The sequence below is a fragment of the Podarcis vaucheri genome, assembly GCF_965113315.1.
Source record: "Podarcis vaucheri genome assembly, chromosome: 3".
Classification (NCBI taxonomy): domain Eukaryota; kingdom Metazoa; phylum Chordata; class Lepidosauria; order Squamata; family Lacertidae; genus Podarcis; species Podarcis vaucheri.
The window spans coordinates 117,217,797-117,242,960 of NC_138761.1; the positions used below are offsets into that span (position 1 = coordinate 117,217,797).

At 44.0% G+C, this 25,164-nt stretch overlaps 1 protein-coding gene across 2 annotated transcripts in view; it reads left to right on the forward strand.

Annotated features, from left to right (window-relative positions):
* Positions 1-10,788, forward strand: part of LOC309528823 (uncharacterized protein) — a 154,540-nt gene extending 143,752 nt beyond the window's left edge. Inside the window, exons 6-7 of one of the 2 annotated variants that reach the window (XR_014217897.1) lie at positions 9,926-9,993; positions 10,322-10,788. The gene's annotated coding sequence lies outside the window, so the exon portion shown is untranslated. The remainder of the gene's footprint in view (positions 1-9,925; positions 9,994-10,321) is intronic. The other variant, XR_014217898.1, reaches the window with a different exon arrangement.
* Positions 10,789-25,164: the final 14,376 nt, after the last annotated feature.

Here is a 25,164-nt window from a genome sequence, read left to right on the forward strand (position 1 = left end):
TATTATACGAGAGGACATAACATACAACGGTGCAGAGCCATGGTGAAGTTGGTAGACCATGCTGGTAGACCATTGGGAATGCTGGAATGGTGGCAGTGGTTCCCCCAGGACAACCATGCAGTCCCAACCTCACCAGTACCAGGTAAGAAGCACTGATGCTGCTCCTGAATAGAAAACTGATGAACTATGCTAGAAGGACCATTGTCTGAAGATAGGATCTCCCTGTGTTTGAATTATGCAAGATAAAACATGGAAACCCAAAACAGTAAAAAGCTGTATGATTCAGGGTTCTCTCTGTTGGTCTTTGGGGATTTTTTCAGCTGGGCAAACACCACGTTAACTCTGAGCAAAGTTGAGTACCTTCACCAGCAGATCCAACTGTAAATAGATACCTTCAGAGGATATCCCTTCTTCTGCGCCCAGCAACAGAAGGGCAGAAACACAGTGTTTGCTACTGACTCTTGAAAATGCCTACCATCTGCCATGAAGGCTTGCCATACGCTGTTAGATCTAGCACTTGATAGTAGGCTTTGGGGCATAGACCTTTTTCCTGCTGTGACAATATCAGATAACAGAGAGTTCTATGTCCCTCTCTCTGACATTCTTACAGTGGTGCCTCGCAAGACGAAATTAATCCGTTCCGCGAGTCTCTTCATCTTGCGGTTTTTTTGTCTTGCGAAGCACGGCTATTAGCGGCTTAGCGGCTATTAACGGCTTAGTGGCGTAGCGGCTTTTAATGGCTTAGCGGCTTTAAGAAAAAGGAAACAAACTCGCAAGAACTCGCAAGACGTTTCGTCTTGCGAAGCAAGCCCATAGGGAAATTCGTCTTGCGGAACGACTCAAAAAACGGAAAACTCTTTCGTCTTGCGCGTTTTTCGTCTTGCGAGGCATTCGTCTTGCGAGGTACCACTGTATCTATATTTTATTGAGTTCTCACTCCAGATGAATCTGGTTATGAAGATTGAAGAGCAATGGAAGAGTCATCCTAGGAAGTAAAAACGAATTGCACGAACACATAATTTAAAAAGTTGATTGATGCAAAGTTACTTGATGCAAAATTCTGATAAGCAGAATTTAGCATCCCCTCCACCCCATGTCATTTTCAGCGCAGAATTTGAGTAAAACCTGTTCTCTTACTGCAGCTGAACACAGCCTAGTTCTCTACTCTTGGAAAGCATGATTCCTCAGTACCATTTTACTTTTGCTTCCAGGTCTTGTCTTGCAAATTAATTCATCGTAATGAAGTTCATCATGGTTTTGAAGCACTGGCACAGTTCCTGTATGCATATGTTCTGCTCTGAGTTCCTGGTTCTCTGGCAACTCTGCATGGAAAGGTTTTTCGGAGAACTAATTTTAGCTCTGCTGCTGGTTTTTCCACAGGAGGGCATGGTTTGGTTTTGCAGCGCCTGGGAAAAAGTAAAATCAGAAGTATCAGTTCTGTCCATATGGGGATCCATTAAAAATTGCATACCTCAAGCATCCTTAGCCTTTTGCATTAAGTGATCCTTGAGTACTTAAATAAGGTGGAGAGTAAGGTTTCTGAGTATAGGTGCACTTGTCCTTCAATCCTTTGGCAGAACCATTGTACAGAATTTAAAGTAAAGTTATTAAAATTTTAATACTGAAATGGGTAAGGCTGCAGATCACTTCCCTGAGCCCTTTTTGATCACATACTTATGAAAATAGGGATGGAGAGAGAAAAATTGATTCAATTTGTATTTAAAGGCACATCTGCCTTTTAAATCCATACTTTTTGAAACAATACACAACTGAAACTGAGCCACCTTTCATAATTTGCACTTCTGAATTTTGCAATGCTTTGCAAAAAGAAAGAGAGAGAGAAAAAAAAATTATTAGGAGAATTTTCTGGTGAATTTTCATTCTGCGTTTCACAAGTGGATGTGGAAATGTGAATTTAGGATTGAGGGGGAAAATGAGCTGAGAGAAATTGGAATTGATACATTTGCCCACGCTTGCTTTAAAATGATCTCAGTACAATACCCAAAGTTGTGATATTTTCAATTATTTGAAAGGCCAGCTGGTTCAACGGCAGGTAGTTCTTTAATCCTAAATCCCAAGGAGTTTTCCTAATGGGAAGATTGTGATTGCAGTGTGGAACAGGACAAGTTGCTGATAGCCAATTCACAAAGGGCTTCTGTTTTATTGGGAAATGCTTGATTGATAGATTTATCTTCTTATACCAGTGGTTCCCAAACTCCCAACCCCTCACCCCCGCAAAGACCACTTAAGAATGGCTGAGGGTCTAGGCAGACAACTCAGTGATTTTGCTGCGTGTTGTAGCATGTTTAATGCCCTGTGCTAGATGTGGTATGGTTTTTAATTGCATTTTAATTGCTCCTTTTATTTCTTGCACACTGTATTTTATCGCATTGCAATTTGAATTCCATAGGATCCAAGCTACTAGGCTAAACTACAATATAGGAACTAAATTAAGAAATAAAAATACAATTAAAAATCAATATGAGCATTTAATGTGATGGATGTGCCGTCTCAACCACAAATCCACAGACATGCTGCAGACCACCTGACTGCAGGTCTGGATCCCCTGACTTAAATATTTTGGCTTCGAGTCCCTTAACTGGGAAATCTCCCAGCCAGCTGATTGAAATAATTATAATAAAATCACATAGAGGTTATAGTGAATCTGGCAGAAACAATCCTCTTTAAGCAGTTGGTGGCTTAATTGCTTTGTGGAGTCTATTGGTGACTTGCAGTGAGGAGGAGGGGTATAAATTCCTGAAAGAGAGAGAGAGAGAGAGAGAGAGGGGACAGGACAGCACAGGGGATCTTGGGAAATAATCAGGGCTTCTAATCAAAACAAAAAGGAAGAACTGGGATAGCAAAGCTTTGCAAAATATTATTAAAGATTATGGAATAATGCCAGTTTAAATCTATTTGCCCTATAACTTAAGTTTGTAGGGGAATGTTTTTTTAGTTTAAATCTATAGTTTTAGCTATTTGTGTTGTTGTTTTTAAAAAGAATTTTTATCATAGTTTTACTTTCCTGTGGGAGAGGCATAACAACATCCCTTTTCAAATTGGCTCCCTGGCAGTTTGTCATCTACAAACGGCATGTGCTAACTCTTTAGATGCTCCAATTCGTTAGAGACGTGATTGGCTGGCAGCAAGCAAACGAACATACCAAACAGACAAATCCCATACGCTCCAACGTTTCTCAGATGTAAATAAGGATGTCCTATTTAAGAAGAAGAAGAAGAAGAAGAAGAAGAAGAAGAAGAAGATAATTTTTATACCTCACCCATCTAATTGGGTTGTCCCAGACTCTCTGGGTGGCTTCCAACATATATAAAACCATAATAGGTAAAGGTAAAAGTAAAGGTACCCCTGACCGTGGATGACTCTGGGGTTGCGCGCTCATCTCGCTCTATAGGCCGAGGGAGCTGGTGTTTGTCCACAGACAGCTTCAGGGTCATGAGGCCAGCACAACTAAGCTGCTTCTGGCAAACCAGAGCAGCGCACGGAAACGCCTTTTACCTTCCCGCCAGAGTGGTACCTAGTTATCTAATTGCACTTTGACGTGCTTTCAAACGGCTAGGTGGGCAGGAGCTGGGACTGAACAACGGGAGCTCAGGGTCACATATTTGAATTATGTCATCCTCACTGCAGAGGATAGTTGTTCCATGTCCCAAAAGTCATGGGTGGACAGTTTGACCAGCCTCAGGAGAGGTGAGAAGATGGGTGAGTATGGAAACAAGTTGAGAAATCCTTGTCTGCATCAGGGTTCAAATAGCTCCATACATAATGAAGTGTTTGTGCAATATACAGGAGCCAATGTCCTTTTCTCCTTCAGTGGGACAGCAATTATGGGAGGTCATGCTGCCCAGTTTTCCCCAGAATCAAATGGGCAACATGAGAGCACAATGACCAGTTTCTGTCCTTCAGGTGAGCAGCATCAGCAGGAGGTCACAACAGCCAGTCTCTCTCACCAAAAGCAGGCAGCAAAGCAGGTCTGTGCAATCTCTTTGTCACTGGCAGGACCTTGTGGGAAGTCCTCATAATATTGGAACCCAGGGTCTTCCAGCAAGCTGAATGTACGATAATTAAGGACAGACACAAGAAAGTGTTTGTGCTGCATTGAACTCTGGAATTTGCTAGCACAAGATGTAATGATGGGTTTAAAAAGGTAAAGGGACCCCTGACCATTATGTCCAGTCATGGACGAATCTGGAGTTGCGGCACTCATCTCGCTTTATTGGCCGAGGGAGCCGGCTTACAGCTTCCGGGTCATGTGGCCAGCATGACTAAGCCGCTTCTGGCGAACCAGAGCAGCGCACGGAAACGCTGTTTACCTTCCCACCGGAGTGGTACCTATTTATCTACTAGCACTTTGACATGCTTTGGAACTGCTAGGTTGGCAGGACCGAGCAACGGGAGCTCACCCCGTTGCGGGGATTTGAACCGCCAACCTTCTGATCGGCAAGTCCTAGGCTCTGTGGTTTAACCCACAGCGCCACCCGCGTCCCTTAATGATTGGTTTACATAGCTTTAAATGAGGATTAAACAGATTCATGGAGGATGAGACTATCCATTCTGATGTTCTCCATCAACTGTTGGAGCCAGTATGACTTTGAATACCAGTTCTTGGGGAACACAAGATTAAAGAGTTTTGTTGCACTCATGTCCAACTTGCAGGCTTCCGGGACTATATGGGTCTTTGGCCTGGTTTAGCAGGGCTCTTTTCGTGTTCTTACTGAGGTAGGCAGCAAGAATGAGTGAGCATGGTGTCCCCCCGGTACCTTTCTCCTTGAAATGGACAGTAGTGCATGAGCAGAGAGAGATGCTGTAGACAAAGGAGAGGAGGCAAGCTGGGAGAATACTACAGCTATTGCAAGACATCCGTTTGCAACCAGTGCCTCAAAGGAGGCTGGGCACCAAAAGGAAAGTTGTGATCATGGAAGAAGGCCCAAGAATGTTAGCTGCTACGGTTTCCTGTGACATTGCAATTTAAGGAACTGTGGTTTATTTTAAACTATGCTTTGACAACAAGCCAGGATCTGAAATCACAGTTTGAGCATAATGTGTCCTTATTAGCCAATGTTTAAACAAATCACACAAATTTTGACACAAAGGGGAATTGTCATTATCTGAAAATAGAAAGCATCTCCTTGCAGATGTTACATAGGAGACGGGTAGGGAAAACTGAGAAGCTTAAGGTTTACTGTAGCTCATCATTGTAGCAGCAAACCATGGTTTTCCAACCGTTCTGTCAATACATGTTGTTATGTTTAATTACGCTATTTCCTACACTTACCAGAATATCTCTCTTGGTGTGTCGGCTTTGTGGTTGCTGTGGTCTGTGTGGCAGTGTAAGCATTAGCCATTTGAAAAGTCAAAAACGTTGCTTTGCTTAGGCTGCTAAGATACCCGCATTAAAATGGTCCTGGTTTCCAACTCTATTTATATTGACTAAAGCCACAAAGTAGTATGTTCGTCATCATTAGTAATTTAAATATAAAGTCATTGGAGACTTGGAAATGCATGCTATTAATAAATCCAATGCCTGAATTTCGTTTATTGACGTGTCAATGTTTGCATAAGTGGATAGATAGCTACATATGAACTGTGAACTATTCATTTCCTCTAGACCAAGCATACTGGCTTTGAAACAAGTTTTTTTTTCTGGAAAGGGAAAAAAGAAGAAGAGCTGTTCACCTTTTTACATAAAGGATTTCTTTCAATTTACCACCTTGCTTGGTTACCTTTAAGTTCCCTTTTTCCACCTTGATCTGTTTGCACACCAGTGGAAAGTCTATATAGAGATGGGGGGGGTGACTGCTGTACATCAGTCTTGCAGAAATCCTTTGGAGTGCTTTCGAAGTCGAGGTCAAAGTATGGAAAACTCTCTGCAAAGGGAACAGGGGAAAGGAATCAAGAGGGCACAAATGGATATGGTTTTCAGGAGAGAAACTGTGTTCCTCTAATGGGCTCTTAAGACCCCAAATGGGGTGAGAATTTCTCTACCTGCTATGGGAGATGCAAGAATCTCTGGTTTGCAAGTGGCCTCATCCTGCCCTGCCCCTGCTTTTCTGAGGAAGATTGTGAACTGTGCATAAGCACAATTCCAGGTTCCTGCCTTTTTCTAAATCTGCACCTCTCTTTTCCGTGCGCCCTCCCCCACCCCAGTCAGGGCAGACCCTAAGTAGAAAAGAATTTGTGTTTGTCCTGACTTGATCATTACTTCCATCCTCGGGAGAAGAGAGGGAGGGCAGGGCAAGTCCAGTATTGCGCACCTCTGAATGCATTGCTCCACGCTTTGTACGGTGCTTGTAAGGGCACTGCAGTGCCAGATTAGTGTTTCTTCCTGCAGTAGAGATGCAAAGCCCATCCCACAAATTTGCATCCTTGAATTTAGAAAACAAGATGCTATTATTAAATCAAACTACATTAACAGCTCACCAGAGTGGGAGGGGGGGTGACCTGCGTAGCTGTCCATTATGTGGGTGCTAGCTGTATGTTGGGTATCTTCAAGGCCTCACTTAGAAAAAGAGCCTTCCTTTGGATCTTTACCCCTAAACTGGACTTAGACCAGGCAGCGCTTCAAAGAGAGGACTACAAAGTTGGCCACCCTAATTACAACAGTGCTTTCTACCCCCTGGTCTCCTCTATACTTATATCAACAACATAACACTGTGGAGTAAGGCATACCCTCCAACATTTCTCTGATGAAAAAAGACATGTCCTATTCCATAATAATAATAAAAAAATTCTTTGTCCCCCACCCATGGGTGGCTTCCAATGTTGTTGTTGTTTAGTTGTTTAATCGTGTCCGATTCTTCGTGATCCTATGGACCAGAGCACGCCAGGCACTCCTGTCTTCCACTGCCTCCCACAGTTTGAGCAAACTCATGCTGGTAGCTTGGAGAACACTGTCCAACCATCTGGTCCTCTGTCGTCCCCTTATCCTTGTGCCCTCCATCTTTCCCAACATCAGGGTCTTTTACAGGGAGTCTTCTCTTCTCATGAGGTGGCCAAAGTATTGGAGCCTCAGCTTCACGATCTGTCCTTCCAGTGAGCACTCTGGGCTGATTTCCTTCAGAATGGAGAGGTTCTATCTTCTTGCAGTCCATGGGACTCTCAAGAGTCTTCTCCAGCACCAATATATAGAAAACAATAATTAAACATTAAAAACTTCCCTATACAGGGCTGCTTACAGGTTGTATAGTTACTTATCTCCTCTGCTCGGGGGTCACATAACTCCATCCTCTCCAGTATTTCTCTGATGAAAATATGGCTGTCCTAAGGAAAAGTGGGACATTCAGGGATCAAATCAGAAACTGAGATGGCTTCTGTAAATCTGAGACTGTCCCTGGAAAATAGGGACAGTTGGAGGGTCTGGTAAAGTGGGAAAGGAGTGGGTTTTACTCAGGGCTTCCCCCCCCCCCAAGAAGAACTCACTCAGGTGGTGCCATTGCCATTCTAAGAGAACATGGGAGGTGTTTGTGGTGAGTTCCAGCACCCCTTTTTTCTAGAAAACGCTGGTTTTACTCACTTCCCATGCATGTTTCTTGTTATGTAAAGGGTGAATCTCTCTGTCTCTCTCTGTCTCTCTGTCTCTCTCTCACACACACTTTTTATGTGAACAGGGCAGACATGTGAGCTTTACGCATGTGTCTGTCTGCTCCATTAGGTCCAACTTAGCCCTTAGAAATGAATCTGTGCTTGCTGACAAGGCTCACAATCCCTGCTCAGTGCAGCGTTGCGGAAGTTCTTGGAGGGAAAGAAAATGTTAAAGTGGGGAGCTGGGGGAGGAAGGGTTGCCTCGTGTGCCCTTGGGTTCACCAGGCGCTGCCGCTGCCAATGGGTATTTAATTCATAACTATTTTCATGCACTGCCTTTGGCCTCAAAGCTATTTGTCTCCTCCACCTGCACTGGGTTCTGCTCTGTGCCTCAGACGGTTTCTGGAGCAGCCGGCCAGATAACAGCAGGAGTGACACAGAAGCAGCTGTGTTTGTTTGATCTTCCCAGTGCCAGGTCTTTGGTCTGGAAGAGCCTTCGCAAGCCACTAACAGAGGCAAGACTAAGGCAACATACAGAAGAGCTCCAATGTTGCAAATAACAAGTATAAATAAAGGCAAGCCAGGAATGAAAAAAGCACAAGGCAACTCTGGTAACGAAAATGTAAACACAAACAGACCCTGCGTTGCTATGCAGCCTTCTGAGTTTCCAAAATGTTTTAGGTGCACTGACTTGAGTGTTGTTTTCCTAGTCCGTGACAGGAGAATGTATTAGTCCTTTTTCTCTGTGCCCCCCTCCCCGTCCTGTGAGAGTGTCTGCTGTTTTTGCTTGCAAGATTGTGGGGAAGGAGCAAGCACACAGAAGGGACAACTGGAAACCAATATAAATGGAGAGTTCTGAAATTGCTGCGAGTTCCAGACACGCGTCCATAGAAATGGCTTTCTGTATTGCGTTTAGCAGCACTTTAGCATTCCTGCATATCAAACTCACTGATGTCTTGTTCACACTAGTATTGGACACCTGGATAACCAAAGTGCTGGGAGAGCTTTACTCCCATCATGTGTGAATCTGCTGCATGATGCAGGATTATGTTTCTTAATAATAGCATAAAATTCGTAGGCACCCGTGGTGGCAAGGGATTTTACGCTGAACAAGGAGGTGCAGATTCTGCAAGTGCTTTTATCTACTCTGAAATCAGCACTTCACGCGAGTAGTGTAAGGGAAATTGAAAATGGGTTGTGAAAGTTTGGTCCAAAGGCTGGCAAAGAAGCAGCAGTTTTGTTTTCAGTAATAAGAAAAGCATGGTGGATAAAAATGAATGGTTTAATAAATGAATACCTGATTTGTTATAATTTTTAATTTCTTAGAATTAAAAAAAACACGTTATGAGAAGCCTCTTTTAACAAAAGGGGAAAAAACACATAGCTAAGTTTGTTTGTTTGTTTGTTAAATTTGTTTGTAATGACTTCTGAATTGAATTTCCAAAGGCAGAGGAAACGGCAGTGTACGAGCTCAGAATCAGACATTGTGACAAACCATTGTTTGTTTTGCTGGTCCTGAATCTTTGCAGTCTCATGATTCTTTGGGGGGGGGGTAGTTTCAATGTATGGTGTACATATATCAGGGTCCTGGCCATCTTTGAACTCCTGGCTTGCTATAGCCCTTGTAAACTAGAGCATTTAAATAACTGGAAATTCCAATGTTTGCTCAGGTCTCCTCTTTGGCTGTTTAGTTCTACAGATATTTGAGGATTGTGTCTTTAGAGTTTTATTTTTGGGTTCTGCTTGAGTGGAGTGTTGCTCAGTCCGTATTTGGATGACTCCCCCCCCCCGCTGCCCCCGTGCATGTTTATCAGTATTCACCAAGTATAAATAAATATTCATAAACAGTGTGCATGGAATGACTTATACTGTGGAAGTAAAATAACCAGGGCGAGCTCCGAGCTTGTTCTAAAAACCATACTGTGATGAAAAATAAAAATAAAAAACCAAGCTAAAAATCTGCTGAAAGGACACTTCCAGACACTTGATTTGACTACCAGATGTAAGAACCCAACATCTGATCATTTTGTCAAATCCCATCATTTTGCATTAGCATTGAACTTCAGTCTAATTTAACAATAGAGGTGTTTATGTTGGCATCTGTCTCTTCCAAGGAACAATGGAGTGCACCTCTGGGGGTGAAGTCAAACTGCTGTGTTAGCTGCACCAAACCCTGGGACGCAGTGTGTATGGAGGTCCTGGGCTGCTCAGATGACAAGACCTCGCTGGTGTGGGCCAGAGGAAAGCAAAGCAGTGTGCTTGGCACCAGCTTGGCATCAGGAGTTGCCGGAAGGAAGCGTACAAGGCACCAACCAGCTGTCTTAGGGACTCTACTCCAGCCCAGATTTGTGCTGGGTGTAATCCATAGCCTTTTCTTATCCCAAAGATATCCCGCAAGGCAGTGGAAGTTCAGGACCAGAGTGTTCCTTCTCCTAGATGGGCTACCTTTCCCAGGTTGGTGTGTCCCCGCTCCCCCTGATGGGAGCAGTGTTTGCAGTAGAAAAAAATTGGGGAGATTTTCTTGGCCTGTCCCTAACTGCACTCTTGACTTGTGGGGGGTAACTTGGATCAGCATTATCAGTGCTCAGAAACTCTAACTGTTAATGGGCTCTTTAAGAAGCAAATAAATACACGGAAACATGAACAAAAATCAGAGCCAATAACCTCCAGGATTTCCAGTGATTACAGCACAGTTTCTGCGCTTTTCCTTTACTTTTTCCTCCTTTTTTATTTTTTTGGAAAGCAGGGTTCTTGCATGGGCTGATCAAAATCTCTCTTCTAGGTAAACGGCAAAAGGCCGGCACGTGAGCTTAGTATGAACTTCCGGAAGCAGCTGCAATGGCTATCAAAACCTTGACTGTAGTCAACCAGTGAGCTCCTCCGTCGGAACAAGAGCACTTCTGTTCGATGGGTGTGCTGACCTTTCGCTGCTCTTTCCATAGCCGGCAGGTGTGGGCCCAATACCTGTTTGTTAAAGAGTCGTAAGTAAAAGGCGCAGGAAAGCAAAAATCTGAGTCACTGTCTGCTCGACTCCCAACTAAAATAATTTAATTTTCCAACCAGTTCAGTTTCCCTTCGTTTAATTCTGAAGAAGAAACAACAACAAAGAACCCTACCCTGAACCCCTGACCTTTTGGATGTGAACCCCCCCCCTCCTCCCGAGATGATTCATCTGTTTACCTTAAGACAATTAAATGTGACTCAGATTAAGTAACCTTTAAAAGCAGAGGAACATGTGCTAAAAACAAACCTCATCGCACCCAGTCCCATGCCAAGGGCTGAGGCAACAGTATCAGCCTGCATCCGTCCAGGACAGTATTATTTGGCAAGGAGGGGCCAGAAGGTGGAGCTGTTTCAGAAGAATCCACTTGTCTGCTATTAGTGCTGCAGCGCAGTTCTGTTAGGAAATCTGAAATCTGCGGAGGTTGCTGCTTGTTCACTTAGTAGTGGAGCTGAATGCTTAAACCTAAGGGAGCTAAATTTCGAAGCATCTTAGTTGACAGCGAAGCAGCTACTGGCATGAGGATTGTTGCAGTGTTGGAGCAGGCCCAGCAGCAGCAATCTGTTCCATGAATAAACTGGGCCCGTCATCAGGATTTTAGGTTCTTCTTCGTCGTTTTTGTTTCAGTATTGCTGCTCACAAAATGCTGCAATGTGGGATTTAAAGAATGCTAAGGCGCTGAGCTTTTTATTTAGTTAGAAGAGGCTGAAAACATGCTCAAAGAGCTTTCGGGTGATTGTAGCTCCTTTTGCACGGCACCGTTGCAATCGTGAAATGTTATGCACGGTGTAATCCTCTGCAAGTTTATGCAGCTGTTGGATTTAGTCCCTATTTTCAAAATGTGAAATGTGTTTCCAGATACACAATACAATGTTATTATATCCAATTGTTGTTGTTGTTTAGTCGTTTAGTCGTGTCCGACTCCTCGTGACCCCATGGACCAGAGCATGCCAGGCACTTCTGTCTTCCACTGCCTCCCGCAGTTTAGTCAAACTCATGCTGGTAGCTTCGAGAACACTGTCCAACCATCTCGTCCTCTGTCGTCCACTTCTCCTTGTGCCCTCGGTCTTTCCCAACATCAGGGTCTTTTCCATGGAGTCTTCTCTTCTCATGAGGTGGCCAAAGTATTGGAGTCTCAGCTTCAGGATCTGTCCTTCCAGTGAGCACTCAGGGCTGATTCCCTTAAGAATGGATACGTTTGATCTTCTTGCAGTCCATGGGACTCTCAAGAGTCTCCTCCAGCACCATAATTCAAAAGCATCAATTCTTTGGCGATCAGCCTTCTTTATGGTCCAGCTCTCACTTCCATACATCACTACAGCTCTCACTTCCGTACATCACTACTGGGAAAACAATAGCTTTAACCATAGCTTTAACTATTATATCCAATAATATAATACAAATAAACAACACAACAATATAGTGCACTTCTCTTGACTCATTGAAAGAAGAGAGCTATGGGAGTTCCCCACTAACAGCATTTCCGTTTCCATTGGGGTTGATGCAAAAAATGAGATTCCTGGATAATGAGTCTGGCTAGAATTTTTTTCTGAATAGTTGGAGGTTTTACTGCGTCTCTCTGTTATGCTACAAATGCAGAAATGGGTCTGATATGTCCACAACTTTGTCCGTCTTGCTTTTGCCCTGCCCACGTCTGTGTCAATTTTTCCACTAGGACAATGGACCAGTAGTCTCATATTGTAAAATGTGCTGAATATTTCCACTGATGGGGGGTTTCTAACTCAGATGCTGCTAGCAGATAAAAGATAAAATGTCATAAACCTCTCTCAGGAAAAAGTGAAAGAAGAGCTAGGCCTGGATCTAGATGCGCAGCGTCAGTAACAATTGTTGCGCTTTGTTGAAAGCCAGAAAACTTGCACCACTGAACATGGTCACCACATTTGGAACATTGTGCTAGCCTGATTGTACCCCCATAACATGCTAAGAGTGCTGTTTCTATGATCCACCTTTACAGGTGTTATGTACCAGTGATATGCCTGTCTAAGCACAATTTCCTTTGGTCTTGTTGAGATGGGATTCATTGGCAGTTTTGACCAAATGGTGTTCAAGGTATTTTCCTCAACCTTATAACCTAAATTCCATCCCCATATTTTACACAGATCCGCCAGTCTTAGACATGTTAATTCTTCAAATATTGTTTCATAAAATAATATGTCGCCTAAATTGGCTCAGATGTCTCCTTGGGAAATATCCTGATGCAGTTGCTGGAGGTGTGAGTAAAACTCAGGCATCTTCAGAGCAAGACTTGTGGAGGTTGCTGCTTGGATTACAACAAATATGGGGTACCCACTTGATTTCAGTACAGAAGTTAATTTCGGAATTTTACTGCATGCTTGACACCAGTGTGACAGTTTGGTCCCATTAGTCAGCTCTGGTGGTTCTTCAGACCAACATAGCTGGCAAGAAAGGATAGCTATGACTAATTAGAAGTCAAAGTTGGAGGGCTGAGAAAACCGAGGATGTCTGATTGCTTTAACCAAATAAACCAGTCCATCTGAAAACCAATGCTGGGTTATATTTGTTGGAGACAGAGGTTCTGGCAGAAAACAAGCCCTGGGCACTAGAGTTCTTGTTAGCCAGTGGGGTAAAAGAAGCAACCAGAAGAATATTTGTCAATATCAGTGCTAGTTTCATATTTGAGAAATACATTAGGTACACAACACAGGGACATTATTTTAAAGGACCAGATCCTGGAAAAATAAAAAAGCCTCCCACCTTCCCCTCCCTTTTTCTTTTCTTTTCTTTTCTTTTCTTTTCTTTTCTTTCTTTCTTTCTTTCTTTCTTTTTTTTTTTGAGGAATGGGTGAAACTTGCAAGATTTATTCAGTTATTAGGGTTTTTTTGTATGCTCCCACAGAATTTAATCATTTCCAGTTTGGGCTGGATCCCACTGCTGAGTGATGGCGGTAGTCAGTTTAAAATGCATCCATTTGTATTAATTCAATGACATTTTCATTTACGGCGGGAATACATCAGAATGTTTGTAATCCTCAAAGCCATATCTCGTGAATTGCGTGATATTAGACCTGCATTAGCATGCGTTTCTCATGCGGGAGGTAGCGATACGGAATTTCAGTAAAAGAGATGCCCATGGATTCTTCTCATCAAGAGTTTGCCTGAAGCCAAATACGTTACAACACTGTTGATCCAGAATCTATTCCTAAATCAAACATTCTTGCACATCTAACTCCATGATAACTCCCTCATAAACCCCCGTGGTCATAGTGCATCTGATTACTCATATGTCTGCATTTAGGCTGCTGTAAGGAACGGTCGTTCATAGCTAGCCATTTCTCCGCTACCTTATCCCAGTATTTCAAGATACTTCAAACCTCCCAGGACACACACACAAAAAAAGGGGGGGGAGATTATATGATAGCATTTGCAAAAATGCCATAGATGCTTATCAGAACTGGGCCCTTCTAAATGCCACTGGGCATATAACTACACAATTATCTGCTCCAACATGCAGAGGGACTGGGAATAGCTCCCCCAGGGAATTCATTCACCCTCCTCTCAAGCTATTACAGGGCCATATACTTTCCTGTCAGCAACTCTACAGTCTATGTCAGCCTCGGCACCAGCATTATGTCTGAAAATTATTTCAGACTATTTGGTCATCGTCACTTACGCACCATCTACCCCAGCTTTACACCTACAGTTAAGTAAACCGCATAACATTCGCCCAGTGAGCACATGGCCTAGCTTGCGTAGAGGAACTGCGCAAAATGGTCAAAATAAGGGCCTGGGTTTTGCACGTCTTTGGAATCGATGACACACGTCTAGCAGGAGGAAACCTTTGTTGATCTTGAAACGTGTCCGTTTCATGTATATACAGGTTGACTGTTCCATATTAAAATAGTCGGCAGCATCTTTATTTGGAGGGGATCCCCCCCTCTTCTCTTCTTCCTTCTAATACACTTGTACTTTTTTTTAAAAAAAGTATATGTTTAGTATTTTTAAATGGGCCCCTTCAGACAGTTTTCCTATCCTGCCACATTCAGCATGCGTTTTCACTGGAGTCGGCAAATAAGCAACTTTCAGCGCCTCCCTTTGAACAATAATTGGGAGGAAATGGGGGAGGAATAGTTTTCTAAAGGGGTTGTATTTGAAAACAGCCTGCTCCGTAAACTCTCCTCCACCTTGTCTACCTCAGTTGCGTCTCTACCTTTCAACTCCTATTATGAAAGGGAGAAGGCCTCTCATGGGGAATATGGGGTTGCTGGGGTGATCTCTTCTTAGCACAATGGCACAGTCATCTGGCACATCTAGGTTTTGGATACTGCAGTTCTGCTTAGTGTAAAAAAATAAACCAAGCTCACCTTCTGTCTGTTCAACTTACCGTATTTTTCGCTCTATAAGACGCACCAGATCACAAGACACACCTAGTTTTTGGAGGAGGAAAACAAGGAAAAAAAATCTGAATCTCAGAAGCCAGAACAGCAAGAGGGATCGCTGCGCAGTGAAAGCAGCAATCCCTCTTGCTGTTCTGGCTTCTGGGATAGCTGCGCAGCCTGCATTCGCTCCATAAGACGCACACACATTTCCCCTTACTTTTTAGGAGGGAAAAAGTGAGTCTTATAGAGCAAAAAATATGGTACTTTCTATCCGGAGGGATATTATTATATCAGGGTTTGATGTGCTAACACCCAGACAGTCTAGCTGATGGGCTTAAGTCTGAAGTATTACAGTCTGAAGTATTTTGCTGTCCCTGTTGCTTCATGTTTTTGAGTTTTGACATACCGTAGGTTCTAGTTACTATTGCAACCATGTTTTCGCCATGATTGTGTTTTGCGTCTCTTGTGTGCCACCCAGGGCTTCTGTGGAAGAGCAGAATAGAAAGCCAGTAAATAATAAGAAAAAAAACACACTGTGGTATATGTTTATTAACTTGGTTAACGTCACAGAGCACCGACTAACTTCGCCACCGGCACAGACTTGACTCTGGAAGCAGTGAGCCAGCTTTTGCTCTCTGCTCTAGAAAGAAAAGTGCAAATGAACTCTCTTTTGACCATGACCAGAACTGCCTTCTCTCAGAGGTGCATAGCTTTTCCTATAGACAATCTTACCTTTAACTTCCAGTTTCACCCACAACTTGTGTTTTCTTTCAATAATGTAAATTGATTGGGGGATTTAGTAAGAAGAAGAGGAAGTAGACTTTGGATTTGATATCCCGCTTTATCTCTACCCGAAGGAGTCTCAAACCGCTAGCATTCTCCTTTCCCTTCCTCCCCCACAACAAACACTCTGTGAGGTGAGTGGGGCTGAGAGACTTCAGAGAAGTGTGACTAGCCCAAGGTCACCCAGCAGCTGCATGTGGAGGAGCGGAGATGCGAACCCTGTTCACTAGATTATGAGTCCACCGCTCTTGACCACTACACCACACTACTAAGATAGTTATTTAAGTTGTGCGTGTATTGGTAAGGTAATGGTGAGGGTAAATGATCCCTGGACGGTTAAGTCCAGTTGAAAGCAATTATGGGGTTGTGGTGCTCATTTCGCTTCAGGCCAAGGGAGCCAGCATTTGTCCATAGACAGCTTTCTGGGTCATCTGGCCAGCATGACTAAACCACTTCTGGCACAACAGAACACCGTGATGGAAACCAGAGTGCATGGAAACGCGGTTTACCTTCCCGCCACAGCAGTACCTATTTATCTACTTGCACTGGTGTGCTTTTGAACTGCTAGGTTGGCCAAAGCTGGGACAGAACAACAGGAGCTCTCTCTCTCACACACACATACACATACACACACACACACAGTTTCTAAAAGTAAGGCTGAGAGTTTCCATGGCTATCTGGGCATTTCCCCAACCCTCTAGAGCACATTTGGGGACATTGTAGTGGGAGAAGCAGGAAAGCCATATTGTATTAGTGGGCTCGCCGAAGAATTGATGCTTTTGCATTATGGTGCTGGAGGAGACTTGAGAGTCCCATGGACTACAAGAAGATCAAAGCTATCCATTCTGAAGGAAATCAGCCCTGAGTGCTCACTGGAAGGACAGATCGTGAAGCTGAGGCTCCAATACTTTGGCCACCTCATGAGAAGAGAAGACTCCCTGGAAAAGACACTGATGTTGGGAAAGATGGAGGGCGCAAGGAGAAGGGGACGACAGAGGACGAGATGGTTGGATAGTGTTCTCGAAGCTACCAGCATGAGTTTGACCAAACTGTGGGAGGAAGTGGAAGACAGGAATGCCTGGCGTGCTCTGGTCCAGGGGGTCACGAAGAGTCGGACATGACTAAACGACTAAACAACAACAACAAGTGGGGTCTTCTGCTAGCTGCAAAAAGCAGTGACTGACTACTGCTTTTGAAAGCTGCCTTATAAGAAATCAGACTATTGGTCCACTTAGTCCTGCATTTTCTACACTCTCTATAGTTTCGGGCAGAGGTCTTTCACAGTCCTAACCTTGAGATGCCACTGATAGAAAACAAGACGTTCTTCATGACAGGCATGTGCTCTGCCCCGAGCTACAACCATTTAGGATACTATGTTTGAGAATTCTTCTTTTCAATCCCTTTCCTACAGGGGTTTTTGTGTTCCTACCTGCCTTATCCTGTCTTCGATGCTGGTAGAGAGGGTTGTCTAACATGAATGCCAACCTGGAGGAGGCCAGCTTGTGTGGTGGTAGGAGTGGACATAGTGCAGGAGAAGCAGACTTGGCATCAATAAAGACCCAATGAACCCTCAAAAGGCTGGTTAATATTAAGATGCTCACTATTTTAGGAGACACACTTGTGACGAAAACATGGGTTCCGTTTGCAGAACCCAAAAGCAATTATTTCGCTAGCTAGAGAGTGAAAAGAAGAAGAAGAAGAAGAAGAGTTTGGATTTGATATCCCGCTTTATCACTACCCGAAGGAGTCTCAAAGCGGCTAACAATCTCCTTTCCCTTCCTCCCCCACAACAAACACTCTGTGAGGTGAGTGGGGCTGAGAGACTTCAGAGAAGTGTGACTAGCCCAAGGTCACCCAGCAGCTGCATGTGGAGGAGCAGGGAAGCAAACCCGGTTCACCAGATTACAAGTCCACCAATCTTAACCACTACATCACACTGGCTCTCAAGAAGAAGGGTCTATTGGGTGGTGCTGTGGGTTAAACCACAGGGCCTAGGGCTTGCCAATCAGAAAGTCGGCGGTTCGAATCCCCGCGATGGGGTGAGCTCCCGTTGCTCAGTCCCTGCTCCTGCCAACCTAGCAGTTCGAAAGCACATCAAAGTAGATAAATAGGTACTGCTGTGGCGGGAAGGTAAACGGCATTTCCGTGCGCTGCTCTGGTTCGCCAGAAGCAGCTTAGTCATGCTGGCCACATGACCCGGAAGCTGTACGCCGGCTCCCTCGGCCAATAAAGCGAGATGAGTGCCCAACCCCAGAGTTGGCCACGACTGGACCTATTGGTCAGGGGTCCCTTTACCTTTACCACCACTTCCTACTAGCACTTTGTGATTAAACTGCAGGTGGTACAAGGTAAAAAACATGCAAGCGTTTCTTTATTAAGCTGCAATGGTAGCCTATTTTCACACACGCTTCCCCTTCCCCCCACCCAGAGCCATTAATGAGCGGCTAAAATGATCTCCTGCTTTCATTTTTAAGGGCCTAGCCAATAATGACCTCAAAAAGGCAGGTGACAGTGGTGCCTAATGAGATATGGGCGTTCTCAGTGTAATCCCTCTGCTCCCAGTAGCCGTTAGGTCAACTAAACATTAACGTGCTGTGTTTATACAGTCTCTGACACTTCAAAAAACCAAAGGAGGATCACAGGCCTTGCATTAAAGCCAAAGGGGGAAAAGCTTGACACAAGGTTGTAATCATCTGTGGCTGAAGGGGGAAGAGCCTCGTCGCCTCTTGCGTCTTAGCAAGTTCGAACAAGACACGGTACCACTTTGTGCGAATTGGGTGCAAGGGAAGGTGCACAAATGCCATCCTTGTGGTTTAATTAAGGTCTCTCTCTGGTGAGGTTCTCGCCAATGCATTGTTATGCCTAGTGGGTTTTTTGTGTGTGCTGAGGCAATGGCTGGCTCTCAAGGGGAGGGAGAGGGAAGAGTGTGGGAAGAGATGGGGCTCGTATGGCAGCTGCTAACGACAAATACCATCCTAGCTCATGGCTGCGTGTTCCAGCCCTGTTGGAAAATTACGTCTTAAATAACAGATCATGAAAGAGCAACCCTGACGAGGTCTGTAATTTAGTCTCGAGAGGAAATTCTCCATTCATCAAGCGTGTACCGGAGAACTAAATTAGGCCTCTTTGGAGCGAGACTTCGTGGGTTAGTTTTGTGCTAAGGTTGCTTCTACCTTTCTGAGTCGATCTAGCCGTGGGAGATTTGGTTCCCCAAGATCAGCACCAATTCTCTGGTCTACTCCACGAGTGGAGTGGGGAGAGAAGAAATATGTCTTCCCCAAGCCAGCTTCAGAGTTGTCAATTTTCATAAGCTGAGTTTGCACATATTTGACATTCGGCAACATTCCTGGCCAGTGGATGTTGGGTAAGTTCTGTCCCTTCAGTAAGTCCTTGCAATCATGCCATTCCAAAGCAGCTCTTTGATATTCAAGATAAAGTTATTTATTACAATATATGAAAGTAAATATATCTATCTGCAGTGGCACAGAATTTATAATCTGACTGCAGATGAGGTGTACAGCCCTGTGAAATTTATTCCTGGAGTAATTCAGTTCGGTTGAAGATTTCCTCTAGCTTTGCATCATCCAAAGTGTCCTGAAGTCTCCATGTAGTATCCGTTGAGCTATGAGTCTTGTGTTGCAGGATTCTTCCACCTAGCCTGGGAAAGCCAGGCCCTGACTGATTCCAGCTACAAAAGCTGAGGCAGCTGAACAGACTTTTGGGTTGGGATATTGTGTAGTAGGTTTTGTTGCTGCTATTATTGCCCTAATTGCTTAAAATGTTTTAAACTGCTTTTTAACCTGGGTGTTTATAATTCAGAGTTCTGTTGTTTTTGAATTGCATTATATTTTGTAACAAAATAATAAAAAAGTCCTTCCAGTAGCACCTTAGAGACCAACTAAGTTTGTTATTGATATGAGCTTTCGCGTGCAGCTGAAGAAGTGTGCATGCACACGAAAGCTCATACCAATAACAAACTTAGTTGGTCTCTAAGGTGTTACTGGAAGGATTTTTTTCATTTTGTTTGGACTACAGCAGACCAACACGGCTGCCTACCTGTAATTATATTTTGTGTTTTCATTTTGTATTTTTATGTTGTGAACTGCCCTGTGATCTCTGATGAAGAGAAGTATACAAATTTAATCAACAACCACAGTAATGTGCATCTGGATTTGGAGAACACTTGCCAAAGCATTAAACCGAGAGATCTCCAAAATATGAGGCTAGTTTTTATAAGTACAGCCTGTTGTAGAACGAACCAGGTCAATCTCCTGCCTACTGTTCTTGTCCCAAATGTGGACACACTAACTACATCAGAAAAGTCTTGCTGGATCACACCAAAGCCCCATGTAGTCCAGTGGCCAGAATTTAGGCATCATGGTCAGTAGCCATGGATAGTCTTCTCCTTCATGAATTAGTCTAATCCACTTTTGGAGCTGTCAGGGAACTGCCATCTACTCAGAGGCCAGAGGGGGAAAGGCGGATGGATTACAGAGAGCCTCCGAAAATCGTGGGAAGCAGCACTTCATCAGCGGAGGAAGGAAGCCACACCTCTAGTGGGGAAGAGCTGCAGGGCTCGGGGGATGCAAGGCAGTGCCAGGACACCTTGCCTGAGCAAAGTGGGAAGGAGGGAGGTCCCCCTATACCCAAGCCTTCCTTGCGCAGTAGGCTTTCATGCAGAGAGGGGAGGCGTAGGTTGGGGATCAAGAAACTACTCTGCTGGGGAAAGTTTAAGGACCGCCCACTCTCAGATTCTGCCAGTGAATGAGCAAGACATGGAATAGAGGCGTTCTGCATTGTAGAGGTTTTAGCACCAATGATAAAGCTTTTGAAAAGACCAGTGAGGCATCTTGCCTGATCGCTCTCGAGCAACCACACCGATAGGCATAACAGGAGCCTTCTAAGCTGATGGCCATTGCAACATTTTGTGGTTATGAATTCCACAGTTTATGTGTTGTGTGAAGAACTACTTCCTGACCTCAGCCTTCAGACATTCAGCTTCTTAGATGACCAAAGGATCTAGAAATATGTGTGAGGGAAGATAACATCTGCATATACACTTTCTCCACACCAAATTGAGTTTTACTGTATACACCTTTCTTAGGTCCCATTCAACTCACCCTTTTTCTAAACTAAAGAGCCTCACATGTTTGTTCATCCGATTTTATCTGTAGAATTTGCTGCTCCTTTTCGTAATAAAACAATCCAAAGGTGGAGCACAATGCCGATAAAGCACAATAAAATAATACAGTGAACCAATTAGCAATAAAAGAGTAAAAACAGGCAAGACTGCAAGAGCAAATACAAACTTAAGGACTTTCCTCATAACCCAGAGGCTGAGAGGGAGGAAGCAACAGAAGGAAAATGAATCGATATGTATAAATCAATATTAGTAACTTTGTATTAATGCAATTTTTATATGTAACTGTTTAATACTTTTGTTTGTTGTCTCTTCAGTTTTCTGTACACCCCTTAGATATTTTTTAAAAAATATATTAAACTGTATGGAAATTAAACCATCAACATCATAGAGAGGTTTTGCTCCATCCTCTTAAACATTTTTGTTGCTCTTTTCTGAATCCTTTCAAACTCCTTTTTGAGGTGCAGCAACCAGAACAGAACACAACATTCAAAGTGTGGCCACACCAAAATTTATGTAACAGCATTATGCGATTGCAGGTTTTATTTTCACTCCTCTCCTTATTGATCCTTAACATGGACTTTGTATTTTCAAGCTGACATACACTGGGTCCACTTTTCAAGTGTGCTGTTTGTTGTGACTCCAAAATCTCTTTCCTCGTCCATCACAGCCAGTTCAGACCCATATATTGTATATTGTTAAGTTAGGGTGTGTTTTTTTGTGTGCATCACTTTATACTTGCTTACACTGAATTGCATTTGCCATTTTAATTCCCATTCGCCCTGTTTGGAGAGAGCCTCATAACTCCTTTTTGTTTTCACCACCTACAACAATTTGGGGTCATCAGCAAACTCAAACACCTCACTGGCCACTCCAGGTCATTTATTAACAAATTACAAAAAAGCACTGCTCTTAATACCACATATCTTGCCACATTCCACTGTAGGAAATGTCCATTTGTTCCTACTGCCTGCTTCTTGTTCTTTAAGCAGTTTCTGGTTCTCTTATTCCATGATGATGAAACTTACTTAGGAGTCTCTAGTGAGGGATCTAACTGAAAGCTTTTTGAAAGTCTCAAGTACACAATGTTGATGGAGTCACCTTTTTCTACATGCTTGTTGACACTCTCAAAGAACTCTAGAAGTCTAAACTTTAAAACCAAGCCCACCGGCTTGCCCATCTTGGTTCAGAGGCTTATGAACACTTATAACAGTGTCTCTCCTTAAATGTCTCCAACAAACAGGTAAAGGGACCCCTGACCATTAGGTCCAGTTGCGGATGACTGTGGGGTTGTGGCGCTCATCTCGCTTTATTGGCCAAGGGAGCCAGCGTACAGCTTCTGGGTCATGTGGCCAGCATGACTAAGCCGCTTCTGGTGAACCAGAGCAGCACATGGAAATGTCTTTTACCTTCCCACCGGAGCCTATTTATCTACTTGCACTTTGACGTGCTTTTGAACTGCTAGGTTAGCAGGAGCAGGGACCGAGCAATAGGAGCTCACCCCGTCGTGGGGATTGTGGGGATTCAAACTGCCGAACTTTTGATCGTCAAGCCCTAGGCTCTGTGGTTTAGACCACAGTGCCACCCGCGTCCCACGCTCCAACAAATAGGTCTCTTTTAATTGCTATCATGTCTCCTGCAGTGTGCCTGGTTCTATCCATCCCCCAGTTGGATGTTCATACACTGTTTTATTTTTATCCCTTATGAATGTTCCTCAGCTCCTGTTGGCTTACCACCAGTGATCGGTATTTTATATATATATATATATATATATATATATATATATATATATATGCTTTCGTAGATTTTCACGGGTACAGGAATGCAGGTTTTGGTGTCTTCGGGTGTCTTCCCGTGTAAGAGTCGGGGTGTCGAAACGTCGCACAGACACCCCGACTCTTACACGGGAAGACACCCGAAGACACCAAAACCTGCATACCCTGCAAAGTCTGCCCAGCCACGTACATTGGACAAACAAACAGACGAATAAATGCACGTATCGCAGAACACAAGAATGCCGTCAAAAAAGAAGAAAAAACTTCCTCTCTTTTCCAACACATGAAAGAAACAGGACACGAAATTAATTTTGCAGATTCCAAATTGCTCTTTAACATGGAACATCACCACAAGAGAATAATCATGGAAGCCATCGAGATAGAGAAACACCCTCACAACATGAACAAGCGTGACGACACGTCCCGCCTGCCAGACATCTGGAAATTAGCCCTCCCCACAAAAACCGACACCAGAACCAGAGGCACACAGAACGCCGTCACCAATCAACCACACCAGACCCAAACCCAGACCCTCTCCACTGACATATTACAGACTCCATCCAGTAGCCAAACTATAGTGGCACCTCCGGATGCTGCACCCCCCTGCAATCCCTACACAGATCTGGCTGGCACAAGGCACAAAACCACAGCTCGCCCCTATACACGAAGCCAAGCCAGAGCACAACTAAATGCAGCACAGCCATCTTCTCAGAAAAACTCTTCACAAGCTCAAGAGGTCAAGACACAAAAGCTTTAGCAACTAATCTACACTTAATGACCCACCCAGTGGTATTCAGAATATCACTCATGAAATCACTCAAGATATCCCTCAAGTAATTAAGGAACAAAAGAAGAAAAGGCACACTAATCTAGGAACTTCCTCTCTGCCCAGAACGTTGGAGGCTATACACCACACCCCTCAACAGTATTTATAGGAACTCAAACACCAGATTCTGCTCTGTTCCAGTAACAAGAAGCCGAAAGCACCAGCCTGAAGATGACGAGTGAGACCTCGTCGAAACGTCGCACAGACACCCCGACTCTTACACGGGAAGACACCCGAAGACACCAAAACCTGCATTCCTGTACCCGTGAAAATCTACGAAAGCAAATATATATATATATATATATATATATATATATATATATATATATATATATAGCGTGTTCTCACTAAAAGAGAGCACGTGTTGCGGATGGTGCCGAACAAAACTCCACTTGGTTGCCAGGCAGTATTAGATTCAAGGGGCCTGGAGCAGATTGGAGGATGGTGTTACTGGGGTAAATTTGATGTTGCCAATTTAGGGGTGGGATCAGTGGTTATTTAAGCAAGGTCCACAGCTTTCTCTTTCTCTTTCGCTGTGGACATCGGATCACATGGAGCACTTGGACTGTCTGGAGGACAGTGATGCAAACTTCTCATTGTCTGGTTACATTTCTTTATTTCCCCCTTCTTTTAATCCTCTTTAGTCCCTTAAATAATTTAATTCCCCTTTTTCCTGTTCAATTTCCCACCCCACCCCTTACCCTGCCCTGTGGGAAGATTCTCCCTGTATCTGTGGCTTGCCTTTCTTTCGCAAAAAGGTTTCCCCCATTTATCCTGTTGTAAATTGTGGGGCTAGTCAGGGCTGTTCCCAGCTTAGCTGGAATCACTTTCGTTTATAGCACCCCCGAAGGTTGGCTTTATTTGAGTGTGTGCAGTGCTGTTGGCCAAATTTTAATCTAGCCTTGGGCGGGAGCACTATTTTGAGTTCCTTTAATATTGCTATGAGACTAAGATTCTCAAGAGCAGAGGCATGGAGCCCTATTCGGCCTGGGCATAACTTCCGAGCCTAAGTATGCTACAGGTAGCAGTTAATTGTTAAGTCTCTGACCTCTCTATAAGAATGTACCTGCTTGCAGGCTCAGTTGCTGCTAATGTATATCTGAGGCAGACAGAGGGCGGCAGAGGCTCTCTGTGCTTCCAATGACTATGAGCACTCTGTATATGCTCTTGAACTATGCTGTTTCTGAACAAGTTTATTTTCTTTAAGTTTGTTTTGCCCTGATAGTGGCGACTGCCATTTTAGAGGCAAGCCATTGTGGTTTAGTGGCTAAAGTGTAGGACTAGGACCTGGGAGACAGGGTTCATATCCCCCTCTTAGCCATTGTTATAACAAAACAAAACAAACTGCTCCTTTGGGGCTATTCTGTTGCTGGGTAGTTCGGCCCATTTGTGATAAAAGAACTTTGGGTTTCTTGAAGGGGTGCTTCCCTCTAAAAGGGCAAGCAGGGGTACCTGGACAAGCTGTGGGCTGCCTCAACTCTGCTATTTCACTGGAAACATTTATGCCTGGCCTGGCAGGTGATCCTAGGGCTTTGTCCTAGAATTCGATGGCCTGGAAGCGTTTCCGGCCTGAATAGTGTCCCCATGTGGTCCATGAAGCATTGGTTTCACCAGTTCCTTACATTGTTTAGTTTTTGCGGACTATGACTGGGCTTTTGCAAATGCCTCAAGAGCTTGCCTCTCCTGCAGGGGATGACTTGTGGACGCCCCAGGTGTCTTCTTCCAGAAGGAAGCATCTTCGAA